At 47.1% G+C, this 14001-nt stretch overlaps 1 protein-coding gene across 4 annotated transcripts in view; it reads right to left on the reverse strand.

Annotated features, from left to right (window-relative positions):
* DGKG (diacylglycerol kinase gamma) overlaps positions 1-9336 on the reverse strand; it is a 156602-nt gene extending 147266 nt beyond the window's left edge. For all 4 annotated transcript variants that reach the window (XR_006274008.1, XR_006274009.1, XR_006274007.1 and 1 more), the window contains exon 1: positions 8584-9336. The gene's annotated coding sequence lies outside the window, so the exon portion shown is untranslated. The remainder of the gene's footprint in view (positions 1-8583) is intronic.
* Between the last annotated feature and the right edge of the window lie 4665 nt (positions 9337-14001).

Here is a 14001-nt window from a genome sequence, read left to right on the forward strand (position 1 = left end):
AGATTGTCGGGCTCAACGGGTAGTGATCAATGGCTCCATGTCTAGTTGGCAGCCGGTGTCAAGTGGAGTGCCCCAGGGGTCGGTCCTGGGGCCCGTTTTGTTCAATATCTTCATAAATGATCTGGAGGATGGTGTGGATTGCACTCTCAGCAAATTTGCGGATGATACTAAACTGGGAGGAGTGGTAGATACGCTGGAGGGGAGGGATAGGATACAGAAGGACCTAGACAAATTGGAGGATTGGGCCAAAAGAAATCTAATGAGGTTCAATAAGGATAAGTGCAGGGTCCTGCACTTAGGATGGAAGAATCCAATGCACCGCTACAGACTAGGGACCGAATGGCTCGGCAGCAGTTCTGCGGAAAAGGACCTAGGGGTGACAGTGGACGAGAAGCTGGATATGAGTCAGCAGTGTGCCCTTGTTGCCAAGAAGGCCAATGGCATTTTGGGATGTATAAGTAGGGGCATAGCGAGCAGATCGAGGGACGTGATCGTTCCCCTCTATTCGACACTGGTGAGGCCTCATCTGGAGTACTGTGTCGTTTTGGGCCCCACACTACAAGAAGGATGTGGATAAATTGGAAAGAGTACAGCGAAGGGCAACAAAAATGATTAGGGGTCTAGAGCACATGACTTATGAGGAGAGGCTGAGGGAGCTGGGATTGTTTAGTCTGCAGAAGAGAAGAATGAGGGGGGATTTGATAGCTGCTTTCAACTACCTGAAAGGGGGTTTCAAAGAGGATGGCTCTAGACTGTTCTCAATGGTAGCAGATGACAGAACGAGGAGTAATGGTCTCAAGTTGCAATGGGGGAGGTTTAGATTGGATATTAGGAAAAACTTTTTCACTAAGAGGGTGGTGAAACACTGGAATGCGTTACCTAGGGAGGTGGTAGAATCTCCTTCCTTAGAGGTTTTTAAGGTCAGGCTTGACAAAGCCCTAGCTGGGATGATTTAACTGGGACTTGGTCCTGCTTTGAGCAGGGGGTTGGACTAGATGACCTTCTGGGGTCCCTTCCAACCCTGATATTCTATGATTCTATGATTCTATGATTCAACGAAGGCCCTGATGGGAGTTTGCACCCCAAATGTTGGCTACCTATGGCATGTTTGCCTCTTGATTAGTCCTATCAAGCGTGCACATCTTATTAACCCCACTTTTTAGTCCTGTGACTGGAGTGGTTAATGGGTCACTTCACCTTAATAGTCTCTTACAATATATGTTAACTCCTTACACTAAACAATCTCTTCCAACTTGCATTTAGCTATAACACTGAGTACCTTTCCCGGACCTGTAGAAGAGCTCTGTGTAGCTCAAAAGCTTGTCTTTCACCACCAGAAGTTCGTCCAATAAATGATATTCCTTCACCCATCTTGTCTGTCTTTCAAAATGGTTGTAATTCTTCTGTTACATCAAGAAGCAGGCAAGAAACGGCCTCATGCATCTGCGATACGGTTGCCAACTCTCCAGGATTGTCCTGGAGTCTCCAAGAATTAAAGATTATGTTATGTGATGAAACTTCCAGGAATACATCTAACCAAAATTGGCAACCCTAACCTAAGGCCTAATTAATCCTTAAGAGAACCACATTGGGGGGATTAATTGAACACCTAATTAAAAAAAAACAACCTAATGTCAATGTTGTGGGTGGCTGGCAAAGCTTAGAATGTGCTGATGGGTTTTAAAAACTCAGTGTAGAAATCCTAGATCACAAAGGGTTTAATCAGAGCCTAAACCCTTTGAATGGTTTAATCAAAGCCTAGACCCTTTGAATGGCTTAAAAGTCTTTAATCATTTTCAGCATATGTGGGTCAGGCCCAAGCACTGTTCTTTGCTGTGGGGATTTCTGGATCAGATCACCTACTGGGAAGGGGGAAACAAGCTCCGTTAGCTGTTGGGTTTTGTGCTCTACATCACAGGAAAAGACAGAAAACTTCACTCCACACAGACAAGGAAGCTGCTGCTTCCACTTACTAACGGATCCGGTGTATGACTGGTGTGGGTCAATCTCTCTGCCAACCCCCTGCTGTTAACTTGTCCCATGGGGAACTCTAGTCTCACTTGCAACCTCTCATTCTTAAGCAGAAGCAAACTGGATCTCCTTCAGGAATGGCATTTTCCAGCCGGGAAGGCCCATCTTTCATTAAATCAATCTGTTTTCATGTCCTACTCTGAGGAGGCCCCTCAGGCAAGGGGTGGAGTATAAACCTTGCCTGGACTCTCCCCTCTTCGCTGTAAAAAGCAAAACCCAGTCAAGTCATTCTCAAAATATTTGGTGCAATTACACGAGAACCAATTTTGAAGCCTGTCATTAACCTGGCCATGAATTAATGAAGGCTCGGAGGGAGAAAACGCACTTCCTTTGCAGTTTTTCCTTCTCTGTTGCTAGGATCCATTCATGATGCTTTTTACTGCACACCTCTGCCTCTCTTTACTACAAGTTTGCACAGCCTCCTAAAAAGCTGTCAACCTCTGCATAGATGGAAGGGAGGATTCCCGAACACGGCTTTATCCTTCGGGGGCTGCCCACCCCGAGGAGAATCAAATGGCAGCACATACAGCAAGTGCTGGAGAGGGAGCAGAAGGCAGCAGACCGGATAAATAGGTTCAGCATCTCTAAGCGTATATCTGCACTGCAAATGAAGGCATGATTACAGCACAGCTGAGCTAGGCAAACCCATGCTAGCTCTCATCTAGCTAGCATTGGTAACACTGGTAGAGTGAATGTGATGGCACAGAATTCGGCAAGGGCTAGCAACTGGAGTTCAACACGGGGACCTGAGCAGGCTTGAGTGCCTGCACTACGTAGTGATCTGCATTTGGCTCAACTTCTCCCTCCCCAAAACCAGTGTTACAAACGGCTGACCTGCTAGCCCACTATACAAGACGTGCTGACATCTCAGTGCACTAGATAGACACCTCTTGCCTGTCCTCCTGCGTCCCACTCCATGGGGAGGATTACACATGGTCGTGTGACATTCATACTCACCTACCCCGTACATGCCCTTGAGCTCATTCCGGGCCCTTACATGTGGGATCCCTTCCTGTGCACACTTCCCTCCACACCAGACTAGGCCTCGGCCCCTTTTACTCAGTTCATCCACTGAAAGAGAAACAGAGGTGACCTTCCTCACATGGATGGGTCATGGGGCTGGCAGAGACCCTCCCATCCCAGCCCAGGTCTTGGTCCCAGACACACCCTTGCAGCAGCTGCTGGTACAAGTTCTGTGCAGGTGGAAGTTGATCAGGACTGGGAAGAGGCATGGCGGGGGCAGTGCTGAGCCCCAAGGATGGCCAAGAGATGACTCTGCAACAGGCCATGGAATCTGCACAAACAGAGCCCAGCTCCCCTGAATCGGGGAGGAAGAAGCTGCTTCCCGTTCCTCCCCATCCTGGCACCAGCACCAGTGCAGAGATGAGCCTGGTCCTGAGTGAGCATGTGGAAAAGCTGCCAGGGAGCCTCTGGCTGCTGCAGAGAGGCTCCGATGGCACAGAGTAACCAGGGGCTAGCTCAGTTTAAACCTCAGTAAATAACAATCATTCATAGCGCTGCAGCCCTCTGCATTTATGTCCTTAGATGCTGCGCTAACGAATGGTGTTTGCAAACTGAGGGCCAGCTCCTCTGCTGGTGTCAATCAAAGTAGCTCTATGGTCAATGGGCCAAATGACCTGAAAGGTTAGTATTCTCTGATGGGAATAAGGGGGAGACCGTCTAGCTGGGGTTGACGGACTGTGAGAGTTGATGGACTGTGCTTCTGAAGAACATGTGAATCATAAGACTCAGTCTTGGTGTTAGGGGCTTATTCCTTCACCCGCGCACTTCCCTGGTCCTTCTCGCATGAACAGAGAGCAACAATACCCGAAGTCCACAGGTGCAAACAATTCGATGTCACCACAGAGCCTTGCCTGTGTCCCTGTTCCCATTCCCCCCTTTAGCAAAACATGATTCCAATTCCCCCACCCCCATTCCTTGTTCCCATTCACCCCCTTTCTTCCTGATTGACTGCAGACTACATAGTAAAACTTGAGTTCAGCTTAGCTATACCTTAACCAATCATTTTACTGAAATTTAACTAACCAATCCTAACATATTGTAACATAATTATTTAACCAATTATATCCCACCACCTTAATTAGTTTACACTCAGCAAAATTAATTATACAGCAGACAGAAACAATCACAGAACCAGACAGAGATTATACAGACAAACAATAGGGAAATGGGGATGTGACGGGGCAAGGCCAGATGGCTATAGAAAAGTAGTGGGAGATAGATATATTAGCTCCAGGCTAAACAAATCCCTGGTACCAGGTTAAGTGAAATGGAAGCTGCTCCAGGTCAATTAGACGCCTGGGGCCAATTAAGAACTTTCCAAAAGGCAGGGAGAAGGCTAGGTTGATTGGGACACCTGAAGCCAATCAGGGGCTGGCTGAAACTAGTTAAAATCCTCCCAGTTAGTCAGGTGGGGGTGAATGTCAGGAGCTGAGGGAGGAAGTTGTGCTGTTGGAGAGGCTGAGTAGTACACACCATATCAGGCACAAGGAAGGAGGCCCTGAGGTAAGGGTGAAGTGGAGCTTGAGGAAGTGAGGGCTGCTGTGGGGGAAGTAGCCCAGGGAATTGTACATGTCATGTTTCTAAAAGGTCAGCTACCATAGCTGATACTATTAGGGTCCCTGGGCTGGAGCCCGGAGTAGAGGGTGGGCCCGGGCTCTCTTCCCCCCACCCACCTTTGCCCCCTGATCAATCACTGAGACTGGGAGACAACAGAAACTGTGCAAGGAAGGATAACTTCTCCTCACCTCCCTTGCTGACTTATGATGAAAATGGCTCAGTAGACTGTGACCCTTATCTCTAGAGAGAGAAGGGTTACGTGGAGGGTCACAGGTTTCAGAGTAGCATCTGTGTTAGTCTGTATTCGCAAAAAGAAAAGGAGTACTTGTGGCACTTTAGAGACTAAGGTGCCACAAGTACGTCTTTTCTTTTTGTGGAGGGTCACAGTGAGCCTCTGAGGCTAGCAAAATCCGCCAGGAAACGCGGGACCCATGGAGGCAAGGACAGAGCTTTGTCATAGGGGACTACAGTGATAGAACAACAAAGAAATGAGGATTTCACATCCCAGCTATTGATAAGTGAGTTCTTGCCAGACAGGATGCTATCAAACTAAGTTTCCTTTTACATCTTCTAGGCACTTCCCTTTCTCTGGAGGTGATAGGCATTATCAGGACAGGACTGTATTCCTAACAGCCCAAAAGCACCTTATTTCAATGTGAATGGTTTGGGATGTGAGAATGTGACCATTCACTTCCCAGCTTATGGTTGCCTCTGCTGCTTAGCCAAAGACCTTAGCCTAAGCACAGGGCCTCAGACTGTCACAGTGAGAAAAGACCTTATTCAGTCGGACAGTGATTTTGAGTCTTTCTTTTATACCTCTATAACTAGCTAAATGATTAACATATACCTAAATTCTTAAAGTATAGGCCTTTGCAGACAGGCCTGAATATCTATATCCTAACACTCGGCACATAACTCAGTGTGACCCAAAGTTGTGGAGAGAACACGAGACACAAGTTCCCAGGCCTGCAGCACAATTGCTGAGCAGTGAGGTTATTCCTGTCTGACAGGTGCATCACACCAGCTTGAGATGCCAATGTATGCTCCACCCTCCAATTACAAACACAAAGAGTGAGCGTCCCCATCTCCAACTTAGTGCCAGATACTGTGACAGACCAATGTAGGGGCAGCTCTCTCCGCCTGGCTCCCACCGGACATAGCAGACAATAAGCAGACCTGCACAGCATGCCCGCTGAACAGTGCGGTTTCCAAAGACACCATAAAATGAGACTACCTGAAACCACTGGATGTGTGCTCAGCAGGGCTCAGCTATACTGCCCCTGCCACCACGGCTGCACTGCTCTGTGTACTCACGCTAGCTCACTGAGAGCTAGCACAAGTATGCGTACATGTGCTGGGGATATCAGACCACCACCTTGTAGCATTGGTGTCCTGTCTATGGGGTTATTTAAGAAAAACAAGCGAAGTATTCCGACAACGTGTTCAGGCACTGCAAAGCCCATTTAGCTACCAAGATCTAGTGGGGTCTTTTCCCCGCTCGTGCATCAGATTTCAATACTTACTTATTAATTTATTGTGGACCTCATCCCACCTGGAATTCTCAGCTCCCAGGGTGCACGTGACGAGGCAGAAAGGCGCTCCTTCAATCTCAGTGCGTAAGAGGTTACAAGCAGAGCCCAAGTGCGTTGCTCGTCACATGGGTGATCTGGGGGGTGGACTATCAAAGCAAAGGGAAGCTGGCACCATAGGGGCTCCGTAGATGGAATGGCCTGTCCTCCTCCCAGCTCACTGAAAGCTGGATAGGCCTCTGGTGGTTGTTCCCAAGTGTTCAGAGTTGTGTTGCTGACCCAGAGTGGGGGCTGTCGGTTTACAGGGAATTTGCAGGGCTGGCAGTTCAGAAAAGGGTCAATCCTGTTCTAACTATAGGTCTAAGGTTCCCAGGTGCACACCTACTCCCTTTGGGCTAATGAACCCAAGGACTGAGACTTCCAACAGCAGGGACAGAGGAGGGTCGGTGTGGCTAACCTCCTGGCACTGTCAGAAAGCTCAGCACACACAGCACCCTGGTGACCTTCCTGCTTTTCCCTTTTTACATAATAGTTTTGTCAGCCTGCCATAGGAACAGACTGGATTAGATTAGGTTTCTATGTAAACCAGTCTCTGCTGTCTGGTACTGGATGCTTCACACAACCCTGCTGTAGTCAGTTAGTGAAAGTTTTCCTCCTAATCCTCACTAATTTGAGATTGGCTCAGGCTCTGAATCAAGAAAGCTTACAACTCTCCAAAACTTAAAAAAAAGTCTACATGGATAACAAGAACTTCCAGAGTCATCCATAGTAAATGTCCAATCCTTTTTTAAAATCCTGCCATGCTCTTGGTCTCAATGGTATCTTGTGGCAATGAGTTCCACGAGGTAACTGTGCCTTGTGTGAAAAGGTGTTCCTCTTTATTAGTTTTGAATTTACCATCTTTCAATTTCATTATGAGACAAGGTAAGGACAAATTCCTAATCAGCCTAATCAGCCAGTCATTATTTTATATACTGTCATGTTCCACTCATGCTTCTCCTCTAACATATACAGCCCCAGTATTTTTCACTTAAGTAGAAAGAAGCCAAAGGGGATTGCCTGAAATCACAGCCCAGCCAGTGGCTGTGTCTTCACTAGGGATAAAGGTGCATACTTAGCCTGAGTACTTAGGTAACTCGGCTTAACAATGCATGGTAAAGTGTAAGCGTAGACAAGGAGCTTGTAGTTTCCACATGATTAACAGGTCCCGTTAAAGATTATGTATGAGCTTCATCTCTAACTTGACTCGCTAACTCATGTGAAAACTGCAAGCTGCCTTGTCTTCACTAGCATTTTAACTCAAGTTAAGAACACACCTTTTCCCCTCGTGAAGACAGGGCCTCAGTCCCAAACCCTCTGGGTCCTCAGGACTAACCAACAGACCTCGTAACCTCCCTAGTTTGATACCAAAGTATGCAAACAAAAGTACACATTGGGAGGAGAATGTTCAGCAAAGGCCCTGATGAGAGTTTGCGCCCCAAATATTGACTAACTATGGCGTGTTTGCCTCTCAATTAGTCCTATCAAGTATGCACATCTTACAAGTCAAAATAGGCTTATTCTACCTGCTAGCCCTACACCTTCAGCCTGGGTGCTGAGAGTCAAGCTGGTTTCTTTCCATCTTGCATATCACTGCCAGTAATAAAGGTTCTGCAGGCTAAACGAAGCCTTCGGTGACACTGAGCTACCCCTACTGTCTTCAGATTTTGCTTTCTTTGATAGCTCATAACCCTGTTGCCTGAAATCAGTGGGACAGACTGGGGCTTAGGAGACAATTCTGATGCTGATGCATGAGATGGACAGTAATGCTCAGCTCTCTCCTTTGGAGTGGTGCTGGCTCTGCTGTGCAAACAGGAGCACAAAGGAAGGAAAACTTTTGTCCCTAAAATGAGCAAAGGCAACTAAGAACCATCAGAGGGAAGCTGGTTTGGTTTAAAAAAGAAGGTTCTATTTTTACACAGATCTTTTTTAAGAGAACAACTTAGCTTAAATAAAAAGAGGTTGATAATCTGTGGGAAGCAGGACTTATTGGGGGCTTTTCTCCTTCTCCCTCGCCACCCCCACACAACGACCCATGCTCAGAATGGCCAACAGCACCAATTTCTTTCTGGGTGAGCTTTTTAGGCAGGATCAGAAGGGCATATTGAGATGGGCACAGTTATAATTCAATCGAATCCCCCATCCTGGGCTCCCCAGCCCAGCCAGCTGCAGTTGTGGGGGATCCAGTATTCTCATTTATCACTGAGTTCTACTGCAGACCAGCTCCGCACAATGAGCCAGCAGCTCAGCTCCCTTATCACAAACTGAATCACAAACAATCATTAAGTAAAACCAGGCAGCAGCGCTTGTCTTTTAACTGAGCAAGCAGCTCCAAGGAACCCCCTGGGGTGAGTGCAGCTAGACACAGAATGCATGGACACTGTCATTCCCAGTTCAGCCTTACCTCTTAGCACCATGCAGGCTGCCCCAGGCTTTTTCTTCTTCTAGTTTATTCTCTTGGTTGGGAGGATAGAAAAACAAACCTTTGGAAAACCCATCCTGCCCTCTGTGCACTTGGCCCTTGTAATCCAGAAGGGTTAGATGTGGCTGGCAGGAAAAGGGTTGCTTGGGGCAGGAGATTGGTGGAGTGGTGTCTATTTTCTTCCCCAGTCCTCCTGTCTATGTTGTTCTGGGATGGAGCTTGTCTTCAGTGGCAGCTGCTGTCTCTGCTGGTCTGAGTACTTGCCCGCTCAGCCTGCTAGCTCCAGCTACCCCTGTTAAGGTGGATCTCAATCAATCAACTGCAGAATTGTTATTTTTCTGCCGGTCCAACTCAGCCTCCCTGCCTCGGACAATACACTTGTTCTGCCTGCTCAGTGTGAATGGAGCAGAGACACAAGAAGAAAGAGGAGGAGCCGGGGAAAACAGCCATGCGTTTGTTTAACCCTTCTCTTGCTCTTTCTGTCCTGACTGTTTGGGTTCTTCAGACTAAGAGATAAGCGTAGTCAGTCAGAGCTAGTGATCCATCACCTAGCAATGTCCTTGCAGTTCTTGTTCTGCCCAAAACTCTAGTGCTCCCTTAAATTGACAGGCCACATTAAAAAAAAATAAAGCCTCACCATTTCCAGTCAATTTGCTTTCATCTTTTTTGGTTAGAATTTCCTAATCCCCAACCAGTTTCAAATGAATCTTCAGGCCATAAATACCCGCAGGGGGGGGGCTTAGCTCAGCCTGAAGAGGTTTGGACATAGGTGCATTTCAAATCGGTGTTGATTCAAGCTGTCTTGGTTAGGGTGTATTTTTCAGGTTGTTTTGGTCTGCCCTTTGTTTCACTGTTTGTTGGGATTTCTCAAATGCTGTCACAGCACGGGAGAGATGTCTCTAACCCCACAGATCTCTGTGGAGAGGCACTGATAAAAACCGCTTCTCACCACACTGTTATGGGCAATGTCCTGTAGTGTTATGACAACCCCTGCAATGGAAAACTTTCCACTTTGTTTCAGTCCACGGGTCAGTTTCCTTTTTTTTTTTTTTTAAAAGCGTCAGCGCATTTTCATCCATGGCAAAGGTTGCACTTTCCTAAGGAATGGAACAAACTTCAGAAAAGGCCAAAATAGATAAAAAGCCTTTTTCCCCCTCTTTCCATGACGTTCATGCCTGAATGCTCAGGGGTGACGCTATTTCAGGCATGTCGTATTATTTATATTTCACTATATTTATATTCATTAAAGAAGTCATGCATGGACGGAGCTCTCTGACTTCAAAAGGCAGGAAAAGGGCAGTGACAGCTTAAACTGAACTTTCTGGAGAGAAATATAGACTGGGAGGAAGGGAATATATATATATAGTCTGCGTGCCTATTCTATTATAACATTCCCATCCTAAGCGTCTGCCCCGCCCCAAACCCCAATCCTAACCCTTCCTAAGGGAGGACTCTCGAGAGGACAGCAGCAAGCTCACAGATGTGATATAAGGACCAGAGTGGCAAAGATCATAGCCAGTTATTGCACAGAGAGACTACATGACGAGGACCATCGGAGCATGCGCGCTGTATGCAGGGGTAGCAAAATCGGCTCTTTAAAGGAAATTCTTCCTGGGGAAAGGAATGTGGACCTCAGCTCCTTCCTTTCCAACACACTGGCCAGCTGTTGCTCTTAGTGCACCTGACAGACGCAGACTTTCCAGCTTTGGAGAGCAATGGAAGCTGGTGGCTTTGGATTGATTGGCTCTATCCATAACCTCCAGAGGGGATTTGATGGAGTTCCTAGATCACCCAAGTAGTTCTCTACCTCATGTCAAATCCAGGTTTCCCCGAAGTGTAGAGTCCTTGGAAAGATTCTAGTATTAGCAATTGCAGTCTGTATTCCAGAGAGAACAGGCAGGAACCATCAGCTGCTGTAGTTGAAATGCTGAAGCAAGTATGTCATCCCGGAGTCTGCCCAGGCAATTACAGTCACATTTATCCAGGGGACCAGTAAGCATCTGAGGTCTGTCCAGATGTTTAAGCCTAGGTGCCACTAGCACTACTATCTTCAGGAACCTGAGCCTCTCTCTGAGGAGCTCATGTTTAGAAGGGTATAACCTCAGAGCATGCTTACCAAGTTCATGGTGGTAATAGCAGCCTATTAGATGAGAGCTCATTAACCATCTCTTGTCTAGAGGAATGGCTTAATTAGAGCACCTCTCTCAAAGAGGTCTAGATGGTTGTACATTAGACAAAGTCCCAAGTTTGGACCTTCAGACTAGTTGTGAATGTATCCAAGTGTCTCCTTTCCCTCAGAAGACTTTGAAGTCTATTTTGAGAGCCAAGGGTGGAGTTTTCCTTTCCCCAGAAAGAGAGTAAAGAACAACGCGGTACTTCTGTATTCCCTTGAGTCAGCTTTTGAGCCAGACTCCTCTGGCTTTTTCTAATTCTCTTCAGAGTCCACAATTCAGAAGCACTAAAAAATTCCTCACCACCACTCATGAAAATTTCCTTCACCTGAGAGTTAGAGGCATGCGTTGAAGTGTGTGTGTGTGTGTGTGTGTGTGTGTGTGCACGCATGTTGTGCGTTAGTCTAGTTTAGTTCACTTTAGTATTGGTACTCTCCCAAGTTCTTACAAAACCAATCCTCACCAACCGGAGTCATCCAAAAGACAAGCCGCTGGCAGCAGATAGCACACATTTGCATACTCATTATCCCTTCTAATCTGGTTGGCGTTGATCAGCAGTGAAATAACACCGGTCTTAAGAGTTGCGTACAATTGAGATGAACAGGGTCCCACCTCTCGAGCTGTTGCTTCAGGGTAGTTGCAGACTCACGTAGACTTCACTGCATCAGGTCGCTCTTGGTTTATATCTTGTAAGTTATTTTTACAACCATCAAGCTTGAGACTTGAATGGAAGATTCTCAAGCACAAGATGACAGCCAAAGCTTCATTATTTAGGCTCCTACCTTCAGCTGAAAGCAATGCAAGTGAGGAGCCTAACTACCTTTGATGATGTGGGCCGACACCTTCTAAATGAAATGTCTGCTCATGGAGCCACTGTGAGCCAGGCAGTTCAAACACTGTTTAAAGAAGAAAAGGAACTGTCTTTACAGCTCTGTCCACCATGCTAACCAGTGGCAGTCTGCTGGGGTGAGGGAACTACTTCAGAGCATAGGGTGCTTTAGGAACGTGGTCTTTTTCAGAATGTCCTACCAGTGTGTCTGAACTCCGGGCGCTTTTCATTAGTAGATCTCCAAGCATTTTACAATGCAATATATTTATCTTGACAACATGCCTGTGAGAGATGGACAAGCTCATATCTCCATTACACAATCGGGAACTGTTAACAAAGCCCATCCTACTCCAATCTAGAGCCAGCTGAGCTATTTACAAACAACCAAACTTTGCCCCTTTTTCTGTCGGAATGATCGGGGAATGGGCCTCATGTGGCCATGTTTTACAGGGAACTCAACTCAGATTTATTATATGAAGACTTCATGCAAATATTTCAGCTAATGGGGGCTTGTTTTTGATTTAAAAAAAAAACCTCCCCCAGGAAAGAATCCATTGAAAAATGTATAAGCTAGAAATGTTCATACCCTGCAATCTGGGGCAATAGAGAGAGAAAAAAGTGCATCTGATCTGACTGGTTTGCTATAGCTGCACGTTTAAATAGAGAGACACTCCCCTCCGCAGATGATGGGCCAGTTTGTGTCCAGGTGCAGCCTGGTCACACCATGTGCTCTCTCTCATGGATACTTTACTTCTGTTCTCACTGTTCTTCTGTTTGCGAGGATGGCTCACTCCGACTGAACACACACAGTTGCTTTTTATGTATGGAAAAAGAGAAAACATCTTTTTTTAAAATCTCTATTTCTTTCAGCACCTAGGTGCCAAAAATGGTCCCATCTCAGCAAGGATAGCAAGAGCTTGTCATCTATTCACTACAACTATTACTCTGAGTATTTGTTCTTCGTAATTGCTTATTCGCACCATGTGTCGCATGGCATTGTCTTCCAGATGTACTCAGAGCTCTCCAGATGCCACTGATCACTTCTGGCATTGTTCAGCATGTACATAAGCATTCACAACCCTTGCTCTTCCCACAAACACACCTGCAAATAAACATATTTGCCGAAAGCAAACCCCAGGAGTCAGGAATACCAAAGCCAAATATTTGAACAAGACACAGGTGATGAAGCTTCCACCATTTCCCTTGAAATACTATTTCACAATCCAAGCGGATCGCCCTTTCGGGAAGTGTCTGGGCACTCATTAATATGACGAAATTAAGGAAAGGAAAAGCTAAAATGCCGGATTAATCTTTTGTGAGCCCTGGTGTCCAGACTGTGGCTGCACCCCCACTCTGCACCCCAAGACCTCGCTCTCACTCAGCCACTTCCCCCCGAGACCCCACCTGCACTCTGCCCCGAAGCCCCACCCCTGCTTAGCTTCTTCCCCCCCAAGGCCCCACCCACTGCTTGCACAGTAGGGAGGGGCAAAGAGGAGCACTCACCAGTAAAAACAAAAGTCAATGCCTGTGGTTTCCGTTGTAAATATCTTCTGCTCAAAAACTGGCCTCATTTTGCTCATTATCAAGCACATGTTCACTGTCTTGGACTCAGTAGGTCATGTTCAATTGAATGAATAGTGTGGATTCATCACTTGTTTGTGGAACCGTTACAATTGTTTCCCCTCCAGTCACATTAGCTTTCATTTTTAACAGCTGAATCTCCTCCTGGGATAGCCAGAGAGTCAAACATTCCTCGAGTTTCAGATAGAGTCTAACCTCCTGCACATCACAGGTCACTGCATTTCACCCAGTAACCCCTGTACTGAGCCCAGTGACTATTCTGCCTGTTGGTAATACAGATCCCCGTGCATGGGCAGCGGATAATGGATGCTGGGGGAGGATAAGCCTCCCCAAACCTCCACTAATGCTCTCCGCTGCAGCCCCAGGGCTGGGCTGAGATTGGGCTCAGAGCTCCTCTGGGTGACCAGGGCTTAGGGCTCGGCTCCAGCCGGTTGGCTGGGACTTGAGCTCCTCTTGACTGCTCCGGGCACCAGCAAGCTGGCCTGGGTTCAGGGTTGCACCGGAAGGCCAGCCAGCAAGAGCAGGAGGGGGTGGAGCCTTGGGGAGAGGAGGCAGGGGGCTAGCCTCCCGGAACAGGGGATGCACACACTGCCCATGGTGCTGTTTGAGTTACCCCAACCTAGGTAAGCAAGAGAACTCTTTGTTCTTCTCCCAGAAAGTGGGGAGCAAGGACTTTACCTCCATTGGTCCATGGCTCCCCACCTCCCCCTTTATTAACAAAGGTTTTTTGGAGTGGGAGGAACATGCCAGGGCCCATGTCTCCATGCTGTCACCCTTCAGCCCAGCCCTCTGGCAGCCCAGCTCCCACAGGAGTCACAG

This window comes from Dermochelys coriacea, chromosome 9, assembly GCF_009764565.3.
Source record: "Dermochelys coriacea isolate rDerCor1 chromosome 9, rDerCor1.pri.v4, whole genome shotgun sequence".
In the NCBI taxonomy this organism is placed as follows: Eukaryota; Metazoa; Chordata; order Testudines; family Dermochelyidae; genus Dermochelys; species Dermochelys coriacea.